The 17,500-nt window shown below is 56.3% G+C and overlaps 2 non-coding genes and 1 pseudogene across 2 annotated transcripts; all 3 read left to right on the top strand.

Annotated features, from left to right (window-relative positions):
• Positions 1-13,968: 13,968 nt before the first annotated feature.
• Positions 13,969-15,763, top strand: LOC144421139 (small subunit ribosomal RNA). Its single transcript, XR_013474991.1, has one exon. It is a non-coding gene; the product is annotated as a small subunit ribosomal RNA (ribosomal RNA).
• A 298-nt stretch (positions 15,764-16,061) lies between these two features.
• Positions 16,062-16,215, top strand: LOC144421142 (5.8S ribosomal RNA). Its single transcript, XR_013474994.1, has one exon. It is a non-coding gene; the product is annotated as a 5.8S ribosomal RNA (ribosomal RNA).
• A 288-nt stretch (positions 16,216-16,503) lies between these two features.
• Positions 16,504-17,500, top strand: part of LOC144421122 (large subunit ribosomal RNA) — a 3,692-nt pseudogene continuing 2,695 nt past the window's right edge.

Below are 17,500 nucleotides of genomic sequence, written 5' to 3'. Positions count from 1 at the left end.
TTAAAGTACAAACGTGCAAGCATACTAACCTAACCCTAGGTAAGGCATGTTAGAGCGAAAGACAGTAAACTCGAATGAGCCAAGAAAAAGCGGCGTGCGGGGCCGGTCGGAGCGCACACATCTCTCGGTGGCTGGCGGGCGAGAGAGTGCTGCGTCGCCGGCATCGGCGTCGAAAGAAGCAGAGCCGAAAAAAGTAAAGTACAAACGTGCAAGCATACCAACCTAACCCTAGGTAAGGCATGTTAGAGCGAAAGACAGTAAACTCGAATGAGCCAAGAAAGAGCGGCGTGCGGTGCGGGGCCGGTCGGAGCGCACACTTTTCTCGGTGGCTGGCGGGCGGGAGAGTGCTGCGTCGCCGGCATCGGCGTCGAAAGAAGCCGAGCCGAAAAAAGTTAAAGTACAAACGTGCAAGCATACTAACCTAACCCTAGGTAAGGCATGTTAGAGCGAAAGACAGTAAACTCGAATGAGCCAAGAAAAAGCGGCGTGCGGGGCCGGTCGGAGCGCACACATCTCTCGGTGGCTGGCGGGCGAGAGAGTGCTGCGTCGCCGGCATCGGCGTCGAAAGAAGCCGAGCCGAAAAAAGTTAAAGTACAAACGTGCAAGCATACTAACCTAAGCCTAGGTAAGGCATGTTAGAGCGAAAGACAGTAAACTCGAATGAGCCAAGAAAGAGCGGCGTGCGGGGCCGGTCGGAGCGCACACATCTCTCGGTGGCTGGCGGGCGAGAGAGTGCTGCGTCGCCGGCATCGGCGTCGAAAGAAGCAGAGCCGAAAAAAGTTAAAGTACAAACGTGCAAGCATACTAACCTAACCCTAGGTAAGGCATGTTAGAGCGAAAGACAGTAAACTCGAATGAGCCAAGAAAGAGCGGCGTGCGGGGCCGGTCGGAGCGCACACATCTCTCGGTGGCTGGCGGGCGAGAGAGTGCTGCGTCGCCGGCATCGGCGTCGAAAGAAGCAGAGCCGAAAAAAGTTAAAGTACAAACGTGCAAGCATACTAACCTAACCCTAGGTAAGGCATGTTAGAGCGAAAGACAGTAAACTCGAATGAGCCAAGAAAGAGCGGCGTGCGGGGCCGGTCGGAGCGCACACATCTCTCGGTGGCTGGCGGGCGAGAGAGTGCTGCGTCGCCGGCATCGGCGTCGAAAGAAGCAGAGCCGAAAAAAGTAAAGTACAAACGTGCAAGCATACTAACCTAACCCTAGGTAAGGCATGTTAGAGCGAAAGACAGTAAACTCGAATGCGCCAAGAAAGAGCGGCGTGCGGGGCCGGTCGGAGCGCACACATCTCTCGGTGGCTGGCGGGCGAGAGAGTGCTGCGTCGCCGGCATCGGCGTCCAAAGAAGCCGAGCCGAAAAAAGTTAAAGTACAAACGTGCAAGCATACTAACCTAACCCTAGGTAAGGCATGTTAGAGCGAAAGACAGTAAACTCGAATGAGCCAAGAAAGAGCGGCGTGCGGGGCCGGTCGGAGCGCACACATCTCTCGGTGGCTGGCGGGCGAGAGAGTGCTGCGTCGCCGGCATCGGCGTCGAAAGAAGCAGAGCCGAAAAAAGTTAAAGTACAAACGTGCAAGCATACTAACCTAACCCTAGGTAAGGCATGTTAGAGCGAAAGACAGTAAACTCGAATGAGCCAAGAAAGAGCGGCGTGCGGGGCCGGTCGGAGCGCACACATCTCTCGGTGGCTGGCGGGCGAGAGAGTGCTGCGTCGCCGGCATCGGCGTCGAAAGAAGCAGAGCCGAAAAAAGTTAAAGTACAAACGTGCAAGCATACTAACCTAACCCTAGGTAAGGCATGTTAGAGCGAAAGACAGTAAACTCGAATGAGCCAAGAAAGAGCGGCGTGCGGGGCCGGTCGGAGCGCACACATCTCTCGGTGGCTGGCGGGCGAGAGAGTGCTGCGTCGCCGGCATCGGCGTCGAAAGAAGCAGAGCCGAAAAAAGTTAAAGTACAAACGTGCAAGCATACTAACCTAACCCTAGGTAAGGCATGTTAGAGCGAACGACAGTAAACTCGAATGAGCCAAGAAAGAGCGGCGTGCGGTGCGGGGCCGGTCGGAGCGCACACTTTTCTCGGTGGCTGGCGGGCGGGAGAGTGCTGCGTCGCCGGCATCGGCGTCGAAAGAAGCCGAGCCGAAAAAAGTTAAAGTACAAACGTGCAAGCATACTAACCTAACCCTAGGTAAGGCATGTTAGAGCGAAAGACAGTAAACTCGAATGAGCCAAGAAAAAGCGGCGTGCGGGGCCGGTCGGAGCGCACACATCTCTCGGTGGCTGGCGGGCGAGAGAGTGCTGCTTCGCCGGCATCGGCGTCGAAAGAAGCAGAGCCGAAAAAAGTAAAGTACAAACGTGCAAGCATACCAACCTAACCCTAGGTAAGGCATGTTAGAGCGAAAGACAGTAAACTCGAATGAGCCAAGAAAGAGCGGCGTGCGGTGCGGGGCCGGTCGGAGCGCACACTTTTCTCGGTGGCTGTCGGGCGGGAGAGTGCTGCGTCGCCGGCATCGGCGTCGAAAGAAGCCGAGCCGAAAAAAGTTAAAGTACAAACGTGCAAGCATACTAACCTAACCCTAGGTAAGGCATGTTAGAGCGAAAGACAGTAAACTCGAATGAGCCAAGAAAAAGCGGCGTGCGGGGCCGGTCGGAGCGCACACATCTCTCGGTGGCTGGCGGGCGAGAGAGTGCTGCGTCGCCGGCATCGGCGTCGAAAGAAGCCGAGCCGAAAAAAGTTAAAGTACAAACGTGCAAGCATACTAACCTAAGCCTAGGTAAGGCATGTTAGAGCGAAAGACAGTAAACTCGAATGAGCCAAGAAAGAGCGGCGTGCGGGGCCGGTCGGAGCGCACACATCTCTCGGTGGCTGGCGGGCGAGAGAGTGCTGCGTCGCCGGCATCGGCGTCGAAAGAAGCAGAGCCGAAAAAAGTTAAAGTACAAACGTGCAAGCATACTAACCTAACCCTAGGTAAGGCATGTTAGAGCGAAAGACAGTAAACTCGAATGAGCCAAGAAAGAGCGGCGTGCGGGGCCGGTCGGAGCGCACACATCTCTCGGTGGCTGGCGGGCGAGAGAGTGCTGCGTCGCCGGCATCGGCGTCGAAAGAAGCAGAGCCGAAAAAAGTTAAAGTACAAACGTGCAAGCATACTAACCTAACCCTAGGTAAGGCATGTTAGAGCGAAAGACAGTAAACTCGAATGAGCCAAGAAAGAGCGGCGTGCGGGGCCGGTCGGAGCGCACACATCTCTCGGTGGCTGGCGGGCGAGAGAGTGCTGCGTCGCCGGCATCGGCGTCGAAAGAAGCCGAGCCGAAAAAAGTTAAAGTACAAACGTGCAAGCATACTAACCTAACCCTAGGTAAGGCATGTTAGAGCGAAAGACAGTAAACTCGAATGAGCCAAGAAAGAGCGGCGTGCGGGGTCGGTCGGAGCGCACACATCTCTCGGTGGCTGGCGGGCGAGAGAGTGCTGCGTCGCCGGCATCGGCGTCGAAAGAAGCAGAGCCGAAAAAAGTTAAAGTACAAACGTGCAAGCATACTAACCTAACCCTAGGTAAGGCATGTTAGAGCGAAAGACAATAAACTCGAATGAGCCAAGAAAGAGCGGCGTGCGGGGCCGGTCGGAGCGCACACATCTCTCGGTGGCTGGCGGGCGAGAGAGTGCTGCGTCGCCGGCATCGGCGTCGAAAGAAGCAGAGCCGAAAAAAGTTAAAGTACAAACGTGCAAGCATACTAACCTAACCCTAGGTAAGGCATGTTAGAGCGAAAGACAGTAAACTCGAATGAGCCAAGAAAGAGCGGCGTGCGGGGCCGGTCGGAGCGCACACATCTCTCGGTGGCTGGCGGGCGAGAGAGTGCTGCGTCGCCGGCATCGGCGTCGAAAGAAGCAGAGCCGAAAAAAGTTAAAGTACAAACGTGCAAGCATACAAACCTAACCCTAGGTAAGGCATGTTAGAGCGAAAGACAGTAAACTCGAATGAGCCAAGAAAGAGCGGCGTGCGGGGCCGGTCGGAGCGCACACATCTCGCGGTGGCTGGCGGGCGAGAGAGTGCTGCGTCGCCGGCATCGGCGTCGAAAGAAGCAGAGCCGAAAAAAGTTAAAGTACAAACGTGCAAGCATACTAACCTAACCCTAGGTAAGGCATGTTAGAGCGAAAGACAGTAAACTCGAATGAGCCAAGAAAGAGCGGCGTGCGGGGCCGGTCGGAGCGCACACATCTCTCGGTGGCTGGCGGGCGAGAGAGTGCTGCGTCGCCGGCATCGGCGTCGAAAGAAGCAGAGCCGAAAAAAGTAAAGTACAAACGTGCAAGCATACCAACCTAACCCTAGGTAAGGCATGTTAGAGCGAAAGACAGTAAACTCGAATGAGCCAAGAAAGAGCGGCGTGCGGTGCGGGGCCGGTCGGAGCGCACACTTTTCTCGGTGGCTGGCGGGCGGGAGAGTGCTGCGTCGCCGGCATCGGCGTCGAAAGAAGCCGAGCCGAAAAAAGTTAAAGTACAAACGTGCAAGCATACTAACCTAACCCTAGGTAAGGCATGTTAGAGCGAAAGACAGTAAACTCGAATGAGCCAAGAAAGAGCGGCGTGCGGGGCCGGTCGGAGCGCACACATCTCTCGGTGGCTGGCGGGCGAGAGAGTGCTGCGTCGCCGGCATCGGCGTCGAAAGAAGCAGAGCCGAAAAAAGTTAAAGTACAAACGTGCAAGCATACAAACCTAACCCTAGGTAAGGCATGTTAGAGCGAAAGACAGTAAACTCGAATGAGCCAAGAAAGAGCGGCGTGCGGGGCCGGTCGGAGCGCACACATCTCGCGGTGGCTGGCGGGCGAGAGAGTGCTGCGTCGCCGGCATCGGCGTCGAAAGAAGCAGAGCCGAAAAAAGTTAAAGTACAAACGTGCAAGCATACTAACCTAACCCTAGGTAAGGCATGTTAGAGCGAAAGACAGTAAACTCGAATGAGCCAAGAAAGAGCGGCGTGCGGGGCCGGTCGGAGCGCACACATCTCTCGGTGGCTGGCGGGCGAGAGAGTGCTGCGTCGCCGGCATCGGCGTCGAAAGAAGCAGAGCCGAAAAAAGTTAAAGTACAAACGTGCAAGCATACTAACCTAACCCTAGGTAAGGCATGTTAGAGCGAAAGACAGTAAACTCGAATGAGCCAAGAAAGAGCGGCGTGCGGGGCCGGTCGGAGCGCACACATCTCTCGGTGGCTGGCGGGCGAGAGAGTGCTGCGTCGCCGGCATCGGCGTCGAAAGAAGCCGAGCCGAAAAAAGTTAAAGTACAAACGTGCAAGCATACTAACCTAACCCTAGGTAAGGCATGTTAGAGCGAAAGACAGTAAACTCGAATGAGCCAAGAAAGAGCGGCGTGCGGGGCCGGTCGGAGCGCACACATCTCTCGGTGGCTGGCGGGCGAGAGAGTGCTGCGTCGCCGGCATCGGCGTCGAAAGAAGCCGAGCCGAAAAAAGTTAAAGTACAAACGTGCAAGCATACTAACCTAACCCTAGGTAAGGCATGTTAGAGCGAAAGACAGTAAACTCGAATGAGCCAAGAAAGAGCGGCGTGCGGGGCCGGTCGGAGCGCACACATCTCTCGGTGGCTGGCGGGCGAGAGAGTGCTGCGTCGCCGGCATCGGCGTCGAAAGAAGCAGAGCCGAAAAAAGTTAAAGTACAAACGTGCAAGCATACTAACCTAACCCTAGGTAAGGCATGTTAGTGCGAAAGACAGTAAACTCGAATGAGCCAAGAAAGAGCGGCGTGCGGGGCCGGTCGGAGCGCACACATCTCTCGGTGGCTGGCGGGCGAGAGAGTGCTGCGTCGCCGGCATCGGCGTCGAAAGAAGCAGAGCCGAAAAAAGTTAAAGTACAAACGTGCAAGCATACTAACCTAACCCTAGGTAAGGCATGTTAGAGCGAAAGACAGTAAACTCGAATGAGCCAAGAAAGAGCGGCGTGCGGGGCCGGTCGGAGCGCACACATCTCTCGGTGGCTGGCGGGCGAGAGAGTGCTGCGTCGCCGGCATCGGCGTCGAAAGAAGCAGAGCCGAAAAAAGTTAAAGTACAAACGTGCAAGCATACAAACCTAACCCTAGGTAAGGCATGTTAGAGCGAAAGACAGTAAACTCGAATGAGCCAAGAAAGAGCGGCGTGCGGGGCCGGTCGGAGCGCACACATCTCTCGGTGGCTGGCGGGCGAGAGAGTGCTGCGTCGCCGGCATCGGCGTCGAAAGAAGCAGAGCCGAAAAAAGTTAAAGTACAAACGTGCAAGCATACTAACCTAACCCTAGGTAAGGCATGTTAGAGCGAAAGACAGTAAACTCGAATGAGCCAAGAAAGAGCGGCGTGCGGGGCCGGTCGGAGCGCACACATCTCTCGGTGGCTGGCGGGCGAGAGAGTGCTGCGTCGCCGGCATCGGCGTCGAAAGAAGCCGAGCCGAAAAAAGTTAAAGTACAAACGTGCAAGCATACTAACCTAACCCTAGGTAAGGCATGTTAGAGCGAAAGACAGTAAACTCGAATGAGCCAAGAAAGAGCGGCGTGCGGGGCCGGTCGGAGCGCACACATCTCTCGGTGGCTGGCGGGCGAGAGAGTGCTGCGTCGCCGGCATCGGCGTCGAAAGAAGCCGAGCCGAAAAAAGTTAAAGTACAAACGTGCAAGCATACTAACCTAACCCTAGGTAAGGCATGTTAGAGCGAAAGACAGTAAACTCGAATGAGCCAAGAAAGAGCGGCGTGCGGGGCCGGTCGGAGCGCACACATCTCGCGGTGGCTGGCGGGCGAGAGAGTGCTGCGTCGCCGGCATCGGCGTCGAAAGAAGCAGAGCCGAAAAAAGTTAAAGTACAAACGTGCAAGCATACTAACCTAACCCTAGGTAAGGCATGTTAGAGCGAAAGACAGTAAACTCGAATGAGCCAAGAAAGAGCGGCGTGCGGGGCCGGTCGGAGCGCACACATCTCTCGGTGGCTGGCGGGCGAGAGAGTGCTGCGTCGCCGGCATCGGCGTCGAAAGAAGCAGAGCCGAAAAAAGTTAAAGTACAAACGTGCAAGCATACTAACCTAACCCTAGGTAAGGCATGTTAGAGCGAAAGACAGTAAACTCGAATGAGCCAAGAAAGAGCGGCGTGCGGGGCCGGTCGGAGCGCACACATCTCTCGGTGGCTGGCGGGCGAGAGAGTGCTGCGTCGCCGGCATCGGCGTCGAAAGAAGCCGAGCCGAAAAAAGTTAAAGTACAAACGTGCAAGCATACTAACCTAACCCTAGGTAAGGCATGTTAGAGCGAAAGACAGTAAACTCGAATGAGCCAAGAAAGAGCGGCGTGCGGGGCCGGTCGGAGCGCACACATCTCTCGGTGGCTGGCGGGCGAGAGAGTGCTGCGTCGCCGGCATCGGCGTCGAAAGAAGCCGAGCCGAAAAAAGTTAAAGTACAAACGTGCAAGCATACTAACCTAACCCTAGGTAAGGCATGTTAGAGCGAAAGACAGTAAACTCGAATGAGCCAAGAAAGAGCGGCATGCGGGGCCGGTCGGAGCGCACACATCTCTCGGTGGCTGGCGGGCGAGAGAGTGCTGCGTCGCCGGCATCGGCGTCGAAAGAAGCAGAGCCGAAAAAAGTTAAAGTACAAACGTGCAAGCATACTAACCTAACCCTAGGTAAGGCATGTTAGAGCGAAAGACAGTAAACTCGAATGAGCCAAGAAAGAGCGGCGTGCGGGGCCGGTCGGAGCGCACACATCTCTCGGTGGCTGGCGGGCGAGAGAGTGCTGCGTCGCCGGCATCGGCGTCGAAAGAAGCAGAGCCGAAAAAAGTTAAAGTACAAACGTGCAAGCATACTAACCTAACCCTAGGTAAGGCATGTTAGAGCGAAAGACAGTAAACTCGAATGAGCCAAGAAAGAGCGGCGTGCGGGGCCGGTCGGAGCGCACACATCTCTCGGTGGCTGGCGGGCGAGAGAGTGCTGCGTCGCCGGCATCGGCGTCGAAAGAAGCAGAGCCGAAAAAAGTTAAAGTACAAACGTGCAAGCATACAAACCTAACCCTAGGTAAGGCATGTTAGAGCGAAAGACAGTAAACTCGAATGAGCCAAGAAAGAGCGGCGTGCGGGGCCGGTCGGAGCGCACACATCTCTCGGTGGCTGGCGGGCGAGAGAGTGCTGCGTCGCCGGCATCGGCGTCGAAAGAAGCAGAGCCGAAAAAAGTTAAAGTACAAACGTGCAAGCATACTAACCTAACCCTAGGTAAGGCATGTTAGAGCGAAAGACAGTAAACTCGAATGAGCCAAGAAAGAGCGGCGTGCGGGGCCGGTCGGAGCGCACACATCTCTCGGTGGCTGGCGGGCGAGAGAGTGCTGCGTCGCCGGCATCGGCGTCGAAAGAAGCCGAGCCGAAAAAAGTTAAAGTACAAACGTGCAAGCATACTAACATAACCCTAGGTAAGGCATGTTAGAGCGAAAGACAGTAAACTCGAATGAGTCAAGAAAGAGCGGCGTGCGGGGCCGGTCGGAGCGCACACATCTCTCGGTGGCTGGCGGGCGAGAGAGTGCTGCGTCGCCGGCATCGGCGTCGAAAGAAGCAGAGCCGAAAAAAGTTAAAGTACAAACGTGCAAGCATACTAACCTAACCCTAGGTAAGGCATGTTAGAGCGAAAGACAGTAAACTCGAATGAGCCAAGAAAGAGCGGCGTGCGGGGCCGGTCGGAGCGCACACATCTCGCGGTGGCTGGCGGGCGAGAGAGTGCTGCGTCGCCGGCATCGGCGTCGAAAGAAGCAGAGCCGAAAAAAGTTAAAGTACAATCGTGCAAGCATACTAACCTAACCCTAGGTAAGGCATGTTAGAGCGAAAGACAGTAAACTCGAATGAGCCAAGAAAGAGCGGCGTGCGGGGCCGGTCGGAGCGCACACATCTCTCGGTGGCTGGCGGGCGAGAGAGTGCTGCGTCGCCGGCATCGGCGTCGAAAGAAGCAGAGCCGAAAAAAGTTAAAGTACAAACGTGCAAGCATACTAACCTAACCCTAGGTAAGGCATGTTAGAGCGAAAGACAGTAAACTCGAATGAGCCAAGAAAGAGCGGCGTGCGGGGCCGGTCGGAGCGCACACATCTCTCGGTGGCTGGCGGGCGAGAGAGTGCTGCGTCGCCGGCATCGGCGTCGAAAGAAGCCGAGCCGAAAAAAGTTAAAGTACAAACGTGCAAGCATACTAACCTAACCCTAGGTAAGGCATGTTAGAGCGAAAGACAGTAAACTCGAATGAGCCAAGAAAGAGCGGCGTGCGGGGCCGGTCGGATCGCACACATCTCTCGGTGGCTGGCGGGCGAGAGAGTGCTGCGTCTCCGGCATCGGCGTCGAAAGAAGCCGAGCCGAAAAAAGTTAAAGTACAAACGTGCAAGCATACTAACCTAACCCTAGGTAAGGCATGTTAGAGCGAAAGACAGTAAACTCGAATGAGCCAAGAAAGAGCGGCGTGCGGGGCCGGTCGGAGCGCACACATCTCTCGGTGGCTGGCGGGCGAGAGAGTGCTGCGTCGCCGGCATCGGCGTCGAAAGAAGCAGAGCCGAAAAAAGTTAAAGTACAAACGTGCAAGCATACTAACCTAACCCTAGGTAAGGCATGTTAGAGCGAAAGACAGTAAACTCGAATGAGCCAAGAAAGAGCGGCGTGCGGGGCCGGTCGGAGCGCACACATCTCTCGGTGGCTGGCGGGCGAGAGAGTGCTGCGTCGCCGGCATCGGCGTCGAAAGAAGCAGAGCCGAAAAAAGTTAAAGTACAAACGTGCAAGCATACTAACCTAACCCTAGGTAAGGCATGTTAGAGCGAAAGACAGTAAACTCGAATGAGCCAAGAAAGAGCGGCGTGCGGGGCCGGTCGGAGCGCACACATCTCTCGGTGGCTGGCGGGCGAGAGAGTGCTGCGTCGCCGGCATCGGCGTCGAAAGAAGCAGAGCCGAAAAAAGTTAAAGTACAAACGTGCAAGCATACAAACCTAACCCTAGGTAAGGCATGTTAGAGCGAAAGACAGTAAACTCGAATGAGCCAAGAAAGAGCGGCGTGCGGGGCCGGTCGGAGCGCACACATCTCTCGGTGGCTGGCGGGCGAGAGAGTGCTGCGTCGCCGGCATCGGCGTCGAAAGAAGCAGAGCCGAAAAAAGTTAAAGTACAAACGTGCAAGCATACTAACCTAACCCTAGGTAAGGCATGTTAGAGCGAAAGACAGTAAACTCGAATGAGCCAAGAAAGAGCGGCGTGCGGGGCCGGTCGGAGCGCACACATCTCTCGGTGGCTGGCGGGCGAGAGAGTGCTGCGTCGCCGGCATCGGCGTCGAAAGAAGCCGAGCCGAAAAAAGTTAAAGTACAAACGTGCAAGCATACTAACCTAACCCTAGGTAAGGCATGTTAGAGCGAAAGACAGTAAACTCGAATGAGCCAAGAAAGAGCGGCGTGCGGGGCCGGTCGGAGCGCACACATCTCTCGGTGGCTGGCGGGCGAGAGAGTGCTGCGTCGCCGGCATCGGCGTCGAAAGAAGCAGAGCCGAAAAAAGTTAAAGTACAAACGTGCAAGCATACTAACCTAACCCTAGGTAAGGCATGTTAGAGCGAAAGACAGTAAACTCGAATGAGCCAAGAAAGAGCGGCGTGCGGGGCCGGTCGGAGCGCACACATCTCTCGGTGGCTGGCGGGCGAGAGAGTGCTGCGTCGCCGGCATCGGCGTCGAAAGAAGCCGAGCCGAAAAAAGTTAAAGTACAAACGTGCAAGCATACTAACCTAACCCTAGGTAAGGCATGTTAGAGCGAAAGACAGTAAACTCGAATGAGCCAAGAAAGAGCGGCGTGCGGGGCCGGTCGGAGCGCACACATCTCGCGGTGGCTGGCGGGCGAGAGAGTGCTGCGTCGCCGGCATCGGCGTCGAAAGAAGCAGAGCCGAAAAAAGTTAAAGTACAAACGTGCAAGCATACTAACCTAACCCTAGGTAAGGCATGTTAGAGCGAAAGACAGTAAACTCGAATGAGCCAAGAAAGAGCGGCGTGCGGGGCCGGTCGGAGCGCACACATCTCTCGGTGGCTGGCGGGCGAGAGAGTGCTGCGTCGCCGGCATCGGCGTCGAAAGAAGCCGAGCCGAAAAAAGTTAAAGTACAAACGTGCAAGCATACTAACCTAACCCTAGGTAAGGCATGTTAGAGCGAAAGACAGTAAACTCGAATGAGCCAAGAAAGAGCGGCGTGCGGGGCCGGTCGGAGCGCACACATCTCTCGGTGGCTGGCGGGCGAGAGAGTGCTGCGTCGCCGGCATCGGCGTCGAAAGAAGCCGAGCCGAAAAAAGTTAAAGTACAAACGTGCAAGCATACTAACCTAACCCTAGGTAAGGCATGTTAGAGCGAAAGACAGTAAACTCGAATGAGCCAAGAAAGAGCGGCGTGCGGGGCCGGTCGGAGCGCACACATCTCTCGGTGGCTGGCGGGCGAGAGAGTGCTGCGTCGCCGGCATCGGCGTCGAAAGAAGCAGAGCCGAAAAAAGTTAAAGTACAAACGTGCAAGCATACTAACCTAACCCTAGGTAAGGCATGTTAGAGCGAAAGACAGTAAACTCGAATGAGCCAAGAAAGAGCGGCGTGCGGGGCCGGTCGGAGCGCACACATCTCTCGGTGGCTGGCGGGCGAGAGAGTGCTGCGTCGCCGGCATCGGCGTCGAAAGAAGCAGAGCCGAAAAAAGTTAAAGTACAAACGTGCAAGCATACTAACCTAACCCTAGGTAAGGCATGTTAGAGCGAAAGACAGTAAACTCGAATGAGCCAAGAAAGAGCGGCGTGCGGGGCCGGTCGGAGCGCACACATCTCTCGGTGGCTGGCGGGCGAGAGAGTGCTGCGTCGCCGGCATCGGCGTCGAAAGAAGCAGAGCCGAAAAAAGTTAAAGTACAAACGTGCAAGCATACAAACCTAACCCTAGGTAAGGCATGTTAGAGCGAAAGACAGTAAACTCGAATGAGCCAAGAAAGAGCGGCGTGCGGGGCCGGTCGGAGCGCACACATCTCTCGGTGGCTGGCGGGCGAGAGAGTGCTGCGTCGCCGGCATCGGCGTCGAAAGAAGCAGAGCCGAAAAAAGTTAAAGTACAAACGTGCAAGCATACTAACCTAACCCTAGGTAAGGCATGTTAGAGCGAAAGACAGTAAACTCGAATGAGCCAAGAAAGAGCGGCGTGCGGGGCCGGTCGGAGCGCACACATCTCTCGGTGGCTGGCGGGCGAGAGAGTGCTGCGTCGCCGGCATCGGCGTCGAAAGAAGCCGAGCCGAAAAAAGTTAAAGTACAAACGTGCAAGCATACTAACCTAACCCTAGGTAAGGCATGTTAGAGCGAAAGACAGTAAACTCGAATGAGTCAAGAAAGAGCGGCGTGCGGGGCCGGTCGGAGCGCACACATCTCTCGGTGGCTGGCGGGCGAGAGAGTGCTGCGTCGCCGGCATCGGCGTCGAAAGAAGCAGAGCCGAAAAAAGTTAAAGTACAAACGTGCAAGCATACTAACCTAACCCTAGGTAAGGCATGTTAGAGCGAAAGACAGTAAACTCGAATGAGCCAAGAAAGAGCGGCGTGCGGGGCCGGTCGGAGCGCACACTTCTCGCGGTGGCTGGCGGGCGAGAGAGTGCTGCGTCGCCGGCATCGGCGTCGAAAGAAGCAGAGCCGAAAAAAGTTAAAGTACAAACGTGCAAGCATACTAACCTAACCCTAGGTAAGGCATGTTAGAGCGAAAGACAGTAAACTCGAATGAGCCAAGAAAGAGCGGCGTGCGGGGCCGGTCGGAGCGCACACATCTCTCGGTGGCTGGCGGGCGAGAGAGTGCTGCGTCGCCGGCATCGGCGTCGAAAGAAGCAGAGCCGAAAAAAGTTAAAGTACAAACGTGCAAGCATACTAACCTAACCCTAGGTAAGGCATGTTAGAGCGAAAGACAGTAAACTCGAATGAGCCAAGAAAGAGCGGCGTGCGGGGCCGGTCGGAACGCACACATCTCTCGGTGGCTGGCGGGCGAGAGAGTGCTGCGTCGCCGGCATCGGCGTCGAAAGAAGCCGAGCCGAAAAAAGTTAAAGTACAAACGTGCAAGCATACTAACCTAACCCTAGGTAAGGCATGTTAGAGCGAAAGACAGTAAACTCGAATGAGCCAAGAAAGAGCGGCGTGCGGGGCCGGTCGGATCGCACACATCTCTCGGTGGCTGGCGGGCGAGAGAGTGCTGCGTCGCCGGCATCGGCGTCGAAAGAAGCCGAGCCGAAAAAAGTTAAAGTACAAACGTGCAAGCATACTAACCTAACCCTAGGTAAGGCATGTTAGAGCGAAAGACAGTAAACTCGAATGAGCCAAGAAAGAGCGGCGTGCGGGGCCGGTCGGAGCGCACACATCTCTCGGTGGCTGGCGGGCGAGAGAGTGCTGCGTCGCCGGCATCGGCGTCGAAAGAAGCAGAGCCGAAAAAAGTTAAAGTACAAACGTGCAAGCATACTAACCTAACCCTAGGTAAGGCATGTTAGAGCGAAAGACAGTAAACTCGAATGAGCCAAGAAAGAGCGGCGTGCGGGGCCGGTCGGAGCGCACACATCTCTCGGTGGCTGGCGGGCGAGAGAGTGCTGCGTCGCCGGCATCGGCGTCGAAAGAAGCAGAGCCGAAAAAAGTTAAAGTACAAACGCGATGCTAATGAGCGAGCCGTTGTCTCGACTAATATGTAGGGGGCGTTCGATCGAGCGTCTGGCTTGAGCGCTTGTCGGCCTAGCAGAACGGTCGCATTGTTATGCCCGGGTTTTAGGCACCGCTGCAGGCGGCCGGCAGAGCTCTTGTTTGTGCGAAACTGAATGGATCGAGCCCAAGAGAGGGCGAGCAAAGAAAAAACGCAAATCGCTCCGCCTGGCACTGCCGGCGAGAGCGTGGACGTCGCGGCCAGCGACTGTCGAAGCTGAGTACGGCCGCAGGCGATCGCCTCGGTCTTAAACAAATGCGACGAGCACGCGCCGGGCGGCCCAGCAAGGGCCGAGCGCAGCTGTCGCAGCTATCTGGTTGATCCTGCCAGTAGTGATATGCTTGTCTCAAAGATTAAGCCATGCAGGTGCAAGTACGAGTTCTCGTAAAGCGAAACTGCGAATGGCTCATTAAATCAGTCTTGGTTTATTTGGTCTCGTAAGCGAAGTGGATAACTGTGGTAATTCTAGAGCTAATACATGCATTAATACACGCTTTTATCAGATCAAAACCGACCGGGTTCGTCCTGTGACGTTTGATGACTCTGGATAACCACGCGGATCGTACGGTCTCTGCACCGACGACGTATCATTCAAGTGTCTGCCCTATCAACTGTCGAAGGTACGCTACGTGCCTACCTTTGTGATAACGGGTAACGGGGAATCAGGGTTCGATTCCGGAGAGGGAGCCTGAGAAACGGCTACCACATCCAAGGAAGGCAGCAGGCGCGCAAATTACCCATTCCCGACACGGGGAGGTAGTGACGAAAAATAACAATACAGGACTCTAACGAGGCCCTGTAATTGGAATGAGTACATCCTAAAACTCTTAACGAGTATCCATTGGAGGGCAAGTCTGGTGCCAGCAGCCGCGGTAATTCCAGCTCCAACAGTGTATGCTAAAGTTGTTGCGGTTGAAAAGCTCGTAGTTGGATTTTGGGCGAGCGCCGCCGGTCCGTCGCAAGGCGTGTCACTGGTTGCGTTCGCCTCACCTTCGGTTCTCCGTCGGTGCTCTTGACTGAATGTCGGCGGTGGCCGATAAGTTTACTTTGAAAAAATTAGAGTGTTCAAAGCAGGCTGTTCGCCTGCATAGTGTTGCATGGAATAATGGAATAGGACCTCGGTTCTATTTTGTTGGTTTTCGGAGCACGAGGTAATGATTAAGAGGGACAGACGGGGGCGTCCGTACTCTGCCGTTAGAGGTGAAATTCTTGGATCGGCGGAAGACGAACTACTGCGAAAGCATTCGCCAAGAATGTTTTCTTTAATCAAGAGCGAAAGTCAGAGGTTCGAAGACGATCAGATACCGTCCTAGTTCTGACTATAAACGATGCCAACTAGCGATCGGGAGGCGTTACCATGACGACCTTTCCGGCAGCTTCCGGGAAACCAAAGTCTTTGGGTTCCGGGGGAAGTATGGTTGCAAAGCTGAAACTTAAAGGAATTGACGGAAGGGCACCACCAGGAGTGGAGCCTGCGGCTTAATTTGACTCAACACGGGGAAACTCACCCGGCCCGGACACAGGTAGGATTGACAGATTGAGAGCTCTTTCTTGATTCTGTGGGTGGTGGTGCATGGCCGTTCTTAGTTGGTGGAGCGATTTGTCTGGTTAATTCCGATAACGAACGAGACTCTGGCATGCTAAATAGTTACGCGACCTTCTCGGTCGGCGTCTAACTTCTTAGAGGGACTAGTGGCGTTTAGCCACACGAGATTGAGCAATAACAGGTCTGTGATGCCCCTAGATGTCCGGGGCCGCACGCGCGCTACACTGAGTGAAGCAGCGAGTGTCTAACCTAGGCCGAAAGGTCCGGGTAACCCGTTGAACCTCATTCGTGATTGGGATAGGGACTTGCAATTGTTTCCCTTGAACGAGGAATTCCCAGTAAGCGCAAGTCATCAACTTGCGTTGATTACGTCCCTGCCCTTTGTACACACCGCCCGTCGCTACTACCGATTGAATGGTTTAGTGAGATCCTTGGATCGGCCCCGTCGCGGCTGGCAACGGCCGCGTCGGCGTGTCGAGAAGACGATCAAACTTGATCATTTAGAGGAAGTAAAAGTCGTAACAAGGTTTCCGTAGGTGAACCTGCGGAAGGATCATTACCGAAAGTGGTGGTAGGCCCCGGCCGACCGCGCACTTAATTGTCTTTGGGTGCCGCCGAGAGGGCGGCCGTCAATCGGGGTTCCGCCCCGTACGACACGCGTAACACGTTGGCATAGCAAGGCAGCCGAGTGCGATGGTGGCTTCTGGGCACCGCGCTCGATGTGCCGCCGGCCCAGCCCGGCGGTCGCTCGGCGCCGTTTGTTGGTGTTTTTGTGCAGTTGTTGTCGGTGGTGGTTTTGTGGTCGATCCCACAGTGTGACGTCCGCGCGCTTCGGCGCCGGGCGAAACGTCGAGGACGACTCTTAACGGTGGATCACTCGGCTCGCGAGTCGATGAAGGACGCAGCCAAGTGCGAGAAGTAATGTGAATTGCAGAACACATTGAACGTCGACCTTCTGAACGCAAATTGCGGTCTCGGGTCAATCCCGGGACCGCGTCTGCCTCAGGGTCGCGTTCGTCCTCACCCGAGGGCCGTCGCCTGGCCTCTGCGAAGACGGCCGGGCGTCGCCCCAAGTTGAAGCGGTCGCCGAGCTTTCTCGGCGCGACCGCGTGTCCCGTACACCGCCGGCCCCTTGACGTGTTCAACTACGTTCGAGGGGCGGGTCCAGGTCGGTCGGTCCGGTCACGAGATCAAGACCGACCGTGGGCCAAGGCGGCGACGGTACGCGCTCGGTCGGCGCCGGCGGCGACGACTTGCGATGCCAGCGGGCCGTGTAAGAAGCGGCCCGCTTGACACATACGACCTGAGTTCAGGCGAGAGCACCCGCTGAATTTAAGCATATTATTAAGCGGAGGAAAAGAAACCAACAGGGATTCCCTGAGTAACGGCGAGTGAACCGGGAAGAGTCCAGCGTCGAATCTGCGCGCTTTTCGAGCGCGCCGAGTTGTGACGTACGGAAGTCCCAGTGCGGCTGACGGCGAGCGCCGGTGTCCTTCTGATCGAGGCCTCGACCCACGGCGGGTGTTAGGCCCATAGGGGCGCTTGCCTTGGCCGCTTCGGGTCTTCTCGGAGTCGGGTTGTTTGGGAATGCAGCCCAAAGCGGGTGGTAAACTCCACCTAAGACTAAATACGGTCGCGAGACCGATAGCGGACAAGTACCGTGAGGGAAAGTTGAAAAGCACTTTGAAGAGAGAGTTCAAGAGTACGTGAAACCGTTGAGAGGCAAACGGGAGGGCCCGTCAGGTCGCCGGCTCGCTTTCAGTTGGGTGCGGGGGCGCGCCGTCTCGGTTCGCGGACGCTTAAGGCGCCGCTGCCGAGTCGGCTCGCGCACCGTCTCAGCGCACTAGCGACCGGCGCGTGTCACGACCGGTTTGCCGTCGGTCTAAGTCCCCGCGCGAAGGTGGCCTCCGCTCCGGCGGGGGTGTTACAGCGCGCGGGCGGTGCGGCCCGGCGGCGGATCGAGGAAAGGATGCCGCGCGCTCTCTGTGTGCGGCCGTCGCCGTTCGGCTGGCTTGTCGTTCGCCTGCACTGTACGCAGTGCCGGTGTTCGGCGGGCTGCCGCCTCGGTGGCGCGCCGTCGACGCGCTCGGGGTCCGTGGCCACGTCGGCCACCCTCCCGACCCGTCTTGAAACACGGACCAAGGAGTCTAACATGAGCGCGAGTCGTCGAGTGGTTCGAGACTCGCAGGCGAAATGAAAGTGAAGGCGGCCTTTGGCCGAACGAGGTCGGACCCGGAGCCCCGTGCGGGCGCCGGCGCACGACCGGCCGATCGCACCCGCTCTGCCGGGGCGGTCG

Source organism: Styela clava, chromosome 3 (assembly GCF_964204865.1).
Source record: "Styela clava chromosome 3, kaStyClav1.hap1.2, whole genome shotgun sequence".
Classification (NCBI taxonomy): domain Eukaryota; kingdom Metazoa; phylum Chordata; class Ascidiacea; order Stolidobranchia; family Styelidae; genus Styela; species Styela clava.
This window is presented reverse-complemented; position numbering and strand designations above follow the sequence as displayed.